Source organism: Alexandromys fortis, unplaced genomic scaffold (genome assembly GCF_014885135.2).
Source record: "Alexandromys fortis isolate MF-2015 unplaced genomic scaffold, M_Fortis_MF-2015_v1.1 scaffold_8_9099976_23576923, whole genome shotgun sequence".
NCBI lineage: Eukaryota > Metazoa > Chordata > Mammalia > Rodentia > Cricetidae > Alexandromys > Alexandromys fortis.
The window spans coordinates 2,554,634-2,567,926 of NW_026067899.1; the positions used below are offsets into that span (position 1 = coordinate 2,554,634).

Below are 13,293 nucleotides of genomic sequence, written 5' to 3' on the forward strand. Positions count from 1 at the left end.
GGTGTATAAGAAAGGTTGTGAGGAATCCCAGTCACAAACTGCCACCTCTGTGTACTCCATCATGTCTTGTCTGTCATGATGGACTGCCCTCAAACCGTTAGTCACAGTACAGCATTGCTAATAAAGCACTGCTGTGCCCCCCACCTCCACGCCCCAGGGTCTCAGTAGCTCTGGCTGTCCCCGAACCTACTGTGTAGACCATGCTGGCCATGAACTCACAGAGACCTGCCTGCCTCTGTCTCCCTAGTGCTGGGATTAAAGGCGTGCACCACTATGCCCAGCTTCATTGGTCCCTAAGTAACAGCTTGGTGTAAGTATTTGACAATTATGAGGAAAATAACTAACTCATACCTCTTTGCTGGTTTTTCTGCACATTTGTTTGTTAATTATTGAAGGTCCAGTATTGAGTCTTGCAGTTGTTGCTGTTGGAGTTTTCATTCCTCCTTTTAATTCTGTGAGTTTTTTTTCTGTTGTAGGGCTTCAGTATAAGGTGAATGCACATTGTTACATCTTCCAGATAGACTGACTCCTTAATTGCTATAAGGCATTCCTCGCCTCCTAACATGTAAATCCTATGAAGAGCTGTATGAGCTGATAACTGTGTTTGTGTTTGCAAACTCATTGCCTTTTCCGCCCTGTTTGTCTCTGAGTTGAAAGTGTCTTCTGTAGAGTCTTTTAGTTGGATCTTGTTCTTTTTTGTCAGATAGTCTCTGTCTCTTGCTTGTATCTATTGTTTTAGTGCTTTTTAAAGAAATCAAGAAAAGAATACACATATTTATAATTTATTGTACTGGGTTTATTGCTACTTAACTTTTTTACTTACGTTTATTTTATTGAATATATTCAATTTATTATTCCATAGTGTTTCCATACTTCAGTGAAGTTTGTCTTTATATTACTTTTGTTTGTTTTAGTGTTTCTGAGGCAGTCTTTTGTGATTCAGACTAGTTTGAGCTCATGGGTGGCTAAGGTAACTTTGAACTGATTTTCCTGCCTCTGTATTTCCCAGGTGATAGGATTACAGGTATGTGCCACCATGCATGGCTTATCAGCGCTTTTATATGTCAAGGATCTTACAAAATTGTGTGTGTGTGTACATTTGCTATTTAACCCAGATGATTCTGAAGTTATATACATTTCTACGGTGGTCTGTGTAATTAACCTTTCCTGACACTCATGCTTTTCCATGGTGGTTTGAGTTACCCTCTGTGTATCCAGAACAGACTCATCCCTCTGCGAGCTCCAGTCGACTGCTCATTGTATCTAGGAAATTTTAAATTCCAGTTTTTTTGTGCCTAAACTGTAGATTTCTAGTTTTAAATAATTCTGTCTTTTTGTTGCTGTTTTTCATGTGAGGAAGTTATATAAAACCTTCCTTTAAGTCTTTAAACATGGTTTCTTTTCTTTGAATAGCATGGCTGCTTTGAGCTCTTTGTTTAACCTTAACGCAATACTCGGGCCATCTTACCACTGAGTAGAGTTTATACTTTCCTTTTTCTTTGAATGCCTCACAATGATTTTATTGAAAATTGAGCGCTGTGTTTTGGAAACTGTGTATTGATGTCTCAGCCCTGGAACTGTTGCTGTTTACCTGCTCATCTGTTGGGGTGCATGGCTGGAGTGGTTTTCTGTGCAGTACAGCCTGTGAAGTTGCTTCTTAGAGGATGCTTTTCTGGATATGTGTGCAGTCTTTGTAACTGAGATGGTTGCTGTGCTGGCCCTGCTCCGCTTGATCGCCTCTTGATCTCTTCATTTAGTTTTTAGCTAGGTTACTTTTGTTGCTGGCTTGCTCGGCTGTCAGCTTCTACTAATTACTCTGTTTTCGTCAACATCTTAGGGCTTAAATTGCTCCACAGTCTGACCCAATTAAAGTCAGGCCTTTTGGCAGAAGCCAAGCACTGCCAGGCTTTTATATTATAGCTGGGTTTATCCCAAGAGGACTCTTTTCTTACCACTCTTTGCAGACCTACTACAGTTCTCTTGTTAAACTGACAGCTGCTCTTGAGTTCTGCATTTTCTGTTACTATCATTGAACTGCCAGTTTTCTTTTACCTCTCCAAAGATTGTTTTTAATAGTTCACTTAGGGATGAACTTCCTCAGTTTGTTTGAAATAAAGGGTGCCCATATGTGGCACCGCAGTGTCTTCTGGTTTTACGCATCACCACCTCAAACCTGTGCCTACTTTTAGTGAAGCCAGGAATGGAAGCAGTGAAAATGCCACCATTCCTTTAGGATCAGGGCACTAATGGGTATGGTAACCCTTGTTTAGAAAAATAAAACAAAAAAACCTCTGCCCTGCCAGTGAGTGTTTGGAGCCCAGGATTGTTGCTCTGTGCTCTGCTGTCTCTGAAATAGAATTTCTGCCTTTCAAATAGGGGTTGGTTCGAGAAAGGAGCCCCATTCTTCTGATCCTTGTTTGTCTGGACTTTGCAGTGTGAAGTTGGACAGGAGGAACAAGGTGGTAAGAAATGCTAGCAAGCAGCCTTCCCCTTCTATAGGGAAATTATGTCACTAGACTGGAGCTGGGGACCTTCCTCGTCTAGGACTTCACTCAGTTAAGAGGGTAGGAATAGAGGTGGCTTGTAGTAAGTATGTTGTAGGTACTTTTTCATCTCACCTTAATCAAACAGGGTTTTGTCACAGTTCTGTGACCTTCTAGAATGATGATTTACTGAGTTTCTGAAGTCACGTCCTTGTGTCTTCAGCTGTGTTGCTCCGGTTGGTTTGTGTTTGTTGTGATATAGGTTTTATTTCCATGGAGCTGTACTGTTGTACCAGTTCCATTTTTTTTCCCCTGCACCTTTTCATAGTGCTCCCTGTTTTATGCATGAAATGCCTGTACCCAGATGTTGCCCTGGACTGTGTCATTTGTCCTTGTGTGAGTAGCTTATGTCTTATTGTAGCCTTGCAGTAACTTGATGGCTCCTAAAACAATCTTTCCTGCTTTTTGGTAGGCAGAACTCTAAAACTGTGCCCAGTTTTATTCTCTGATTATTTAGTTAAATATGAATCTAGATGTGCTACAGAGGGGTTTTGTGGTGGTTACTGATTAATAGACTTTTAAAAAGTGGCATGATGAAGCTGAAGAGGGAAGCAGAATTGAGACGCAACAGTAGAAGCCTGAGAAAGTCTTTTTCTCCTTTGCCCATGTTTTAAAAAGGGGTCCTTCTTTATAGTTGGCTGGTCTCAAACTGGCTCTTGAATATTTAACTGAATGAACTAGAAATACAGATGATCCACAGAAGTTGAGCCCAACCCTCTGTTAATATGTGGAAAAGGAGACCTTGGTCCTGTGAACTGAATTATGCCAAAAGTCTGAATGATCGTGGAAACAAATGTTCCTCTATATTCATGACTTTTTGTACTGTTGTAATCAGAATGCCTGTGCATGGTGGCTTCAGAAGACTGTAGCCTGTCATGGCAGAGTGTCTGTGCATGTGCTGGTAGTAGAGTGGCAGCTACTGCTCCTACCAGGTTGGCTTAAAGATTCCATAGTTTTTCACTGGAGTCTGAGCATATGAGTGTTAGGGGACATTTCAAATTCACCCTGTAACATCTCTTGTGGCAGCTTGACAGGGCTGTAGCCTAGTTGCTTTTGCTTTCGTAATTGGCCAGTTTCTCTCCTGCCAGCCAGTTCCCGAGTAACCACTCTGAGGCTTAATATTAGTTACAAACTGTTAGGCCTATTAGTTTAGGCTTATTACTCCTTAGCTTTTACAACTTAAACCCATTTCTATTATTCTCTATTTTACCACAAGGCTCATGGCTTGTTACCTCACATCTTGCTACTCCAGTGGCTGCTGGCATCTCCCAGACTCTGCCTTCATTTTCCCTGTATCTTTATTTGGATTTCTCACATAGCTATATTCTGTTACGCCACAGACCAAAGCAGCTTCTTTGTTAACCAGTGGTAATATTATATTCACAGCATACAGAGGGGCACCACACATCATCTCCCCTTTTCTGTCTAATTAAATGGAAGGTTTTAACTTTAACATAGTAAAATTACATAAAACAGGTATTAAGCAAGAATTACAGTTAAAATATTTAGTCAATTTGTATTTGACAAAATTAAAGAAAATATCATATCATTTACCCTATCTTTGTGAGTCTCAAGTTTTATATCTAATTTCTTTTATCATAACTAAGGAAAACTATAACTGTCTAGTGTTCAACTCCATCAAAGACCCCATAAGGATATAATATTACCTAAGCACACAGGAAATGCACTGTAAACCAACTTCCAAAACTCTTGAAATGACAGAAACATCTGGCTGCCTGGACAGTCACCCAAAGTTCTTCTGTAACATTGGGGCATTCACCTTCAGTCTACAAGCCCATAGTGTCCAGCAGACTTTTCTGTGAAGCAGGAAATTTGAAAGACTGTCCCACCTAAATTGGCAGTTTGTCAGTTATTTTCTTCTATGTCCTGCAGAATGTCTGGCAATTTCTTCTGTGAAGCAGGAACCCTGAAGAACCATTTCACCTTGTTTTGACAAAGTTTAGTAGTCATTTTCCTGTGGCCTCTGCATGCAACATATAGTCAAACAGTCCAGGCAAACAAGCAGTTCCTTGGCCAGATGCCTAGCCTTGCCACTTTGAAAGCAAATTCCATAAGGAGTTTCTTTGATGCCCATTATCCTCTTGAAGTAATCAGTGCTTCAATTCTCACTTTTGAGAAAAGTCTAAGTTCATTTTAAATGCCATATTGTATAGGTCTTTGAAGTGTTTGAAGATTACCTATTCATATGAAATATATCTCTGTATATCTAGAAAACCTAACATGACTATAAGTTTGGCTATTATAGATGACTATTAATTTGTATTTTTAACATTTTTAAATGAGCTGTATAAACAATACCTTAAACAAGAGTAGAAATATACATATAGTATAACTAAATTGACTGTAAATTATATTAGTAGTTAATGGTTGGGATTTGGATTAAAGTATATTTAGTAATCTACCTTTTTATCATTTCTATAGTATATCCTCTTTTTTTAAAGAAAAGGGATTGACTATGACCATTAACCATTCATAACCAACCCCCCTTAAATTAAAAAGCATTTATAAACAATATTTTGGGCGTAGTTTTATATACTACTTCCTGCTGATTGGGGATCCTGAGAAAATTTAGAATTATGGTTAAATCCTGACTGTGGTAGTCTGTGAGGCTGCATCGTCTCAGCCAGTTGCCTTGAAACTGTTCTGGATGTGGGATCACCTGGACCATTGCTCTCATGGAGACCTCTCAAGAGGTCTTCTTTGATCAAACCATATTACCCTGGAAGGAACCCACAGCTTCTTATATTCAAAACAAAAGCAGAACTTCTTTCCAAAGCAACATATCCTTAGACCCAATTTTGAAGTCAAGATCTTTTATGTTGGTTTAGCTTAGCAGCCCTCACAACCAAAATAATCTCTTTGCAGTTAGCTCATTAATTGTATTGTCAAGAAGTTCAAAGAAAGCACAATAGTATACATAATTTAGACTCTTTATATTTGTGTGGCTTATTATTTTTACTGTCTTTTTGAAGATTTTATTATCATTTTTAAACTTTTTTTTATAACTGCCTATATCTTTTTCCTCTCTCTTCCAAACCTATGTACATTTTTAGAACATGGTGTGACCCATTTAAAGTTTTTTTTTTGGTCTGAATCTGTCTTTATTGCATATCTGTAATCAATTTTTGACCAGGAGAGTTTTTAAAATGCTAAGTGGGCATGGCTAGGACCAATGCAGCAGCTTTGTCTTTCCACCATGGCCGAGGTATGTTCCCTACCAGCTCTGGGAGCCATGTTCACTGCCCCTCCTAGGGGAAGCAGCGGGTCCATGATGCCACCAAGCAGCTTATAGCACACTGCCCATAAGCCCTTCTTGTCTGTATGAGTAGAAGCTAAATCCGCCATGCAGCACTCTGTGCTGTTTGTAGACACCTCTGTGTACCAAGACAGGAATCCTCCATGCTGTTTTCAAGCCTGAATGCTGCAGTGTCTCTGCACTGTGATCTGTATGAGAGACTAGGAACTCCAGTGTGACTCCATTTCTTTTCACTTAGAACCTTATGTGGATCCATGCCAGATGGTGGGCGCCATTTGTAACTGGATGTTTCTCTTTCACCTGCCATTTCCCAAATAACCACTCAGAGGCTTAATATTAATTACAGTCTCTTTGGCCAATGGCTCAGGCTTCTTACAGTCGATAATAAAACTAACCTATTCTAATAATCTGTATATCGCCACATGCCCTGTGACTTACTGGTAATGTTCTGGCATCTTATTCCTCCAGCAGCTTTTGGCATCTCCCTCCCTCTCTCCACCTTCTTTTCTTTTTCCCTTTATCTTTGGTTGGCTTTCCTGCCTGGCTCTGTTCTGCCTTGCTATTGGCCAGATCAACTTTTTTATTAACCAATGGTAATAAAACATATTCAGAGCATATAGAAGGACATCCCATATCACAAAAACAAATAATTATCAACCTGTTTGCAATTACAAATTAAACTTATATACTAATTAAAAAATTAAAAATCATATATATATGTATATATGTATGTATGTATGTATATGCACACAGTATCCCATTTCTGGTAATAATTTATATTTCTCCATAATGTTCACATAAATAATTGTGCTTTTAGGTGTCTTATGCCTTTCAAATGTAATTATAAATTATAACTTCTTAGACATTAATTTTGGTTTATTGCTGATAATTTAGAAACAGATAATTTTTTATGTTGACTTGATAGCTAGCAGCCTTATAATTCTTTTACTTTTAAGGTTGTAACTTTGTTGAAGTAGGTGTGGCCTTGTTGAAGGAAATTAGTCACTGTGGGGCAGGCTTTGAGGTTTCTTTTGCTTAAGTTTTGCTCAGTGTCACAGTCCACTTCTGTTGCCTTCTGATCAACATGCAGCCAGCCCATGTCTGCCTGCTTACCGCCATGCTTCCCACCATGATGAAGATGGATTGAACCTCTGGAACTATAAGTGAGCCACCTCAGTTAAACGTTTTCCTTATAAGAGTTGTGGTCATGGTGTCTCTTCTTAGCAGTAGAAACCTAAGACAATCCCCAAACTCACCTCAGTTCTTTCCCACTTTTTGTGTCATCTTTTATTGGTTGTTCTTAACTCATCAGTTCCAATTTGTGCTGCCCATAATGGTATGGGGCCTTCTATCCTCTGTTAGGGTCCACACCCTTTTAAAAAACTGACCCCTTCTCCAAAAGCCAGTAAATGTCCATAGCTACTCAGGCATGTGAACTCCTCTCCCCTCCATGATGTTGACTGACTTCTGCTTGTGCAGGTCGTATGCAGGCAAGCACAGCCACTGTGAGTTCATGGGTGCAGTGGTCCTGTCATGTCCAGAAGATACTGTTGTGCTTGGCCTCTCTGAAACCTCCAACTTTTAGAATCTTACTTAGTCCCTCCTCTCTCGTGGGGGACAGATGTGTGTGTGTGTGTGTGTGTGTGTGTGTGTGCGTGTGTGTGTGCCTGTGTGTGTGTGTGTGTGTGTGTGTGTGTGTGTGTATGAATGTATGGTATTAATTGTCCCATTGGTGGCTGAGCACTACAATGACACTGCACTTGGCAGAGTTGTGAGTTTCTGTATTTCCCACCATCCACTACACAAGGAAACTTCTCTGATGAGGTCTGAGAGCTGCACTGATCAGTGAGTGTAGAGATAAAAGTTTAGAAGCCAACTTGATAAAATGTCCGTTTAGCAGAGTATCTGAGCTCCCCAACCACGGATTCTTAGCCAGATTTACAGTACCAGGGATGTGTTTCTTCCTCTGGAGTGGGCTTTAAATCCAGTCAGAAATTGGTATTGTTTTGGGGGTCTTCAGGACTCCCCTGAACACTTGAGAAATGGTGTCTTACACTTTACTCTGGGCATTTTATTTAGTAACCCGTGGTTTTCTGGGAGGAGCATTATCCCTTGCATAGTGTGATTCCAATTGAACTTTATTATATGGAAACACACACACACACACACACACAAAACCTTACTTACAAAATGATTCTTCAGCGCCTGATCTGGAAGCTGACTTCCGCCAAGAAGATTGGTCTAGTTTATTAGCCACTAAAGGCCGGAAGCTGCTACCTATTTTTATTTTAAATACACAAATTGGTTTTCAAATTTTGAATAACTTTTTCTTACCATTTTCTTTCTTTGTTTAGATTGCCTTTAGTTATGTACAGACTTTGATTAGAGTCAGCTTGTCAGTGCTTAGCACTCTGGAGTTGTAGACTGAATTTGAGGCGGAGATACTTTTTTTTTTTTTTTTTTTTTTTTTTTTTTTTTTGCTTTTTCGTAGACCAGGCTGGTCTCGAACTTACAAAGATCCTCCTGCCTCTGCCTCCCAAGTGCTGGGATTAAAGGCGTGCGCCACCACCGCCGGGATCCTTTAATATCTTGAAGACAATTTGTGTTAATTTGTGGACAGCTCTTTCTTCATGAATTAGTTATAATGAAGCTGATTGCAACGAATGTAAGATTGAGGACATATAACACACCATGTCACCTTATACTAGTCATAGATTGGGTCACTGCATTAGGGTTCTTGATTGTTTTGAAAATGAATGTGATACATTACAGTCTTCATTCCTAGTATTGTGAGTCTTTTTCATCATCTAAGAAGATGTGAAAATAATACAAAGTTTTCATAAAAGTGTTTATTAGTTTTTCCTTTGTGTGTTTGTTTGCTGGTTTTGAGATGGAACCCAGGGCCCCATATTTTTTTTTATCAGCTCTCAGCTTTGTGTGTATGTGTGTGTGTCTGTGCACGCATGCGTGCACACACGTGCATGTATATGCTGTCTTGGAGAATGAACCAAGGGCCTCATGTATTCTTGGTATGCATATACCATTATGCTAAATCTTCACCCTATTGTGCATTTTAATAGATCCGGAATTAATTTTTTCCTGTGTGATGGAGAATTATTCAGTCCTTGCCTGTGTAATATGATCAAATAAGGTAGGTAAGTGATAAGTTTACAGTGTTTAATGCTGCATAGTATTTTATCTCATATGCTTCATAATAATGATTATATATGATGCATCCAGCCAAAGTCATTTCAACTTCTTTCTTTTACTATTTTAAATCTTCATTCATGTTGCAAGTTGTAGCAATGTCTTCTCCTTTTGGTTTGTGTATAGTAGCATTGGTCATTTAAAGGATCCCAAGTGTGGAATACATTTGGTACATGGACAGCAGTGAGACAGTCTCCCATCTTATTCCTCGGTTCCGTATGCTGCACAGTGCTCCTTGTTATCTCATGCTCTTTCCTGATGATAGTTGAATCATTAGATTCAGTTGTCAGCTTCAGAGCAGACTTCTGTCCTTTCTGCTGGGTAAGCAGACAAGTCCTGACGGGGAAACTCACCAGTGTCCTTTCTCCTTCACACGTCAACTGAGAGAAATCCCAGACTGTGGAGATGGATCAGGTTGAAAAGGGCTGACTCACAAGCATGAGGTCTTTGGTTCTGGTTCCCGGATTCCCACACTCACATAGAAGGCGAGGTGCAGCGTGTAAATGTGTAATCCAGGGCTGGGAAGCTGGAGACAGGAGGATTATGGGGATTCCTGGCAACCAGCTCCAGATTGAGTGAGACATCTATCTCCCTCACCTCAAGTGGTGAATTACTCACAAAGAAATCCTGAAGAGTTCTCCAAACCCTTTCTACCAACATTATTTTCAAATTTAGTCTGACAGTTGTTTGTTTTGTCTCCTAGATGTTCTTCTGGTTTGCTGTTGTCATAAGCAAGTGTCTCTAGGGCCACAGCTAGGTATTTGCTGAAGGAACTCAGACTAGTCATGTACATTTCCATAGCTGAGGTTCCCCACCTTTTGACATGTTTTCGTGAAGGCCATTTTCAGTTACCTAATGCTCCATCATATCGAATGTACTGTAATAAACTAGCTGGCTGTCAGACCGCTTTTTCAGTCCTAAAGTTTGTGAAAGTCTCACCAGAAAATATAGGATATTTTCAGCTTTTTGTTTTGTAAAATTTCATATTTATGTTGGGTATGGTAAATTTGACAATAAATCCTAATAAACCCCATCACATAGGTGTGATACCTATCATGATTTTGTTGTCGGGCTGTTTGGTTTGAAACAGTCTCTCTATGTAGCCTTGGCTGACCCTAGTATTCATTTCCAAAACAGTGACTAAAATTTGAACACATGGCCTTGTGTCTTCGGCACCAAGAGCAGAGACAGATTTTGTCATATGACTGAGAGCACCCAGATAACAACAAGTGAACATATATTGTGCCGTGGGTTTTGGTGAGAACTGCCAACCTTATTTTCTCATCTAAAGCATTGCTGAGGTGAGGTTTTATTTTTCAAAACTGATGAGCTATTTTTTGGTGGTGGGGCATTGGATCTTGCCAACTTGGTGAGCTTCTAAACGTATGATGGCTAGTAACAGAAATCAAACCCAGACAGAATTGGATAGCATTTTAATGCATGTTCTTTCATTTAGCAGTACGTTAACATTCACAAAAAAATGAACTTTTTTTTGGCACTTTGAGGTTATAAATATCAGGAGCTATTGTAATGCACAGTCTTCATCATTGGAAAAAAGGGAAAAAGATTCTCTGATAGAAAAATAAGCCAGAATGCTCACTTCAGTGCTAGGACTTACAGGTGGGATATGTTTAACTTTAATGTGCATTTTTCATTATTGCTAGCAGTTTTGTATTCTTTATTTATTAAGGGCCCAAAGAGAGCGAAGTGAAATTGCTTGTTTTTAAAATAAAAATGCATACTCTTGTTCAGATGGCAAACAATTGGCATTATGAGATAAATCTTGTCAGAAAATTATGACAGTTGAAAGAAAAATATTTTTAAATGATTGTGTGGGTGCACCTGACCCTCAGCAGAGTTTGGGTGCTTCCTGTGTTTCATTGTTTAATAAGGAGCTGTTATTTTGGGAGTGAAAGCAGGAGAGATGGATGGTGATGAGTGCTTGGTGTGAAGACACTGCCTGGCTGGCTTGACTGTCAGCTGTTGTTGGTCTCTGTTACTTGTTTTATTACTAGCTTATGTCCATGAAAACAAGAGAAAATAGACTTTGAATGACTTGTGCGCACACAAAAATCCCTGTGTGCACATATGTGCTGAAGCAAGTGCTGTATGTATTAACTGCGGTCTACCACAGAACTACATCCTTGACCTCTGAATGGAATTTGGATTATTTTGTTGAATTAAATATCAAAAAAGCAAAATATTGTTCTTATTATTCAGTAACAGTACAACTGGGATAGAATATATGTTGGCACAATCAAGCATTCCCAGCTTTTGGGAGTATAGTTGGAAAATTTGAAATGAAGTATCTCATCATAGCATAATTTATTCCTTAAAGTAGAAAAAAAATATTAAGTTACCATCAAAACAAGTTTCTAAAGGACTCATTTGTTAGCTAAGCAGAGTCATTCACTGGTGTTTAGTTAATTAAATTGTTGGATCATAGAAGTCAAAAAATTATGCCCAGAGGCTTGTTTAAAGCTTGTAGCTTTTTAGCAAGAGTAATTGTTTTTAACACTTAAGGACATTTGGGGTAGCTTTGATAGTTAATTAAAAAGCAAGGCATAACCGGGTATATAGTGGTTCTCCTGGCGCTTGAGCAGTTGACAAATGTTATTGATGCTACTCTATTGTTATTTACTAGAGGACTCACTGACAAGTTTAGAGTGGCAGAAAAATTAACCTTCGAGTATTCTTTGTGGAGTACTTAGAGACAAGTATTTTCAAAGTTGAGGAAACACATAAACACAAACAAGTGGAATTCACTAAGATGTGCTACAATGAATAGTGATGAGTATGTGTGGAACAGATAAAAATTATGCACATTCACAAAGCTAGTAAAAAAAAGTAAGATGTTCAAAGCCTGTGGTTATTAATATGTTATTCATCAGCAGAAAATATGTGAATGACAAATGCCATTTACTCTCATGGCATTAAAGTGGCATAGCCTCCACAGATACTCGTTAACAACAAAAACTGAGTGTCCTGACTGGCTTGGTTTTGTTTTGACAGTTGGTTAAAGGCTGAGATTGAAATTTTTATGATCAAAGAGGATGATTCGTTACCAAGAACTATTATCAAATACTATTACTTTTAAAAATTGTTTTTTCTTCAGACTTACAGTTTTTTAAATGAATATGACCTTAAATTAGAAGGTAAAATAGGATGTAGCTAGACGTATTCTCTGTCTGCTGGTCTTCCTGGGCTGGTTTCTCTCCACCTGCCTGTTCCCGAAGCTGCTTATGAAATAACCACTCTGAGAGTTCTTACCAGCTACAGTTGTTTGGACAAAGTCTTAGGCTTCTTACTGGCTAGCTCTAATTATAAATTAACCTATTTCTATTAATCTGTGTATTGCCACGAAACTGTGGCTTACCAGTGTGGCATGTTACTCCTTTGGCTATATGGCATCTCTTGATTCTGCCTACACTCTGTGTATCTCTGTTTGGATTTTCAGTCTGACTTTACTCTGCTAAGCCATTGGCCAAAACAGCTTTTTCATGAACCAATTAAAACAGAAGGACATCCCACATCATACACATACTGGGCATTGTGATGAATGCCTTTAATCCCAGTACTTGGGAGGTAGAGTCAGGTAGGTCTCTGTGAGGTTAAGGCCAGCCTGGTCTGCAGAGCAAGTTCCACAACAGCCAAGGTTGTTACACGCAGAAACCCTGTCTCAAAAAATGAAAAACCAAAACAAGAAACTAAACAAGGTGCACATAGTAAAGTATGTTGCACCCTCTTGTACACAAATGCCATCAGAGAAGGCAGAACACAGGCGTGCATGGGAGTAGTTTCAGCCCCATCTGTAGTCTTGGGCATTTTCAGATGGTGTAGCAAGCGCAAAAGAAACTCCCACGTTACAGAATCTCCTTCTTACTTGTACAGAAGCAGCTTCTGCTGACCTTAAATTGGTTCTGTGATGTAGTGACACTGCAGGGCAAATGCCAAGAGTCTCCCAATACAGTTGTACACTGGTCTTCCAAGTAAGGAATGTCTTCAACAAAAATCACATGCTGGGTTTGGGATCAATATTCCCTGGCTGTACCCATGCCAATGAAAGTAACATCAGGATCAGGAGCACTGGCTGCTCTTGTCCAGGACCTGGGTTCAGTTCCCAGCACCCCCATGACAACTCACATCCATCTGTAACTCCAGTTTCTGGAGATACAAGACCCTTTTCTGGCCTCTACGGGTACCTGTATCCATGTGGTACACATACATACACTTAGGTACATGCACATATAAAAATAAGTAAGATCT

General features: G+C 39.3%; 1 protein-coding gene across 3 annotated transcripts in view; it reads left to right on the forward strand.

Moving 5' to 3' along the window:
- The window catches only part of Tlk1 (tousled like kinase 1), a 106,670-nt gene that overhangs the window by 14,280 nt on the left and 79,097 nt on the right, over positions 1–13,293 (forward strand). Inside the window, exon 2 of one of the 3 annotated variants that reach the window (XM_050122055.1) lies at positions 8,901–8,971. The exons of the other annotated variants lie outside the window; for them this stretch is intronic. The gene's annotated coding sequence lies outside the window, so the exon portion shown is untranslated. The remainder of the gene's footprint in view (positions 1–8,900; positions 8,972–13,293) is intronic. 3 annotated transcript variants of the gene reach the window in all.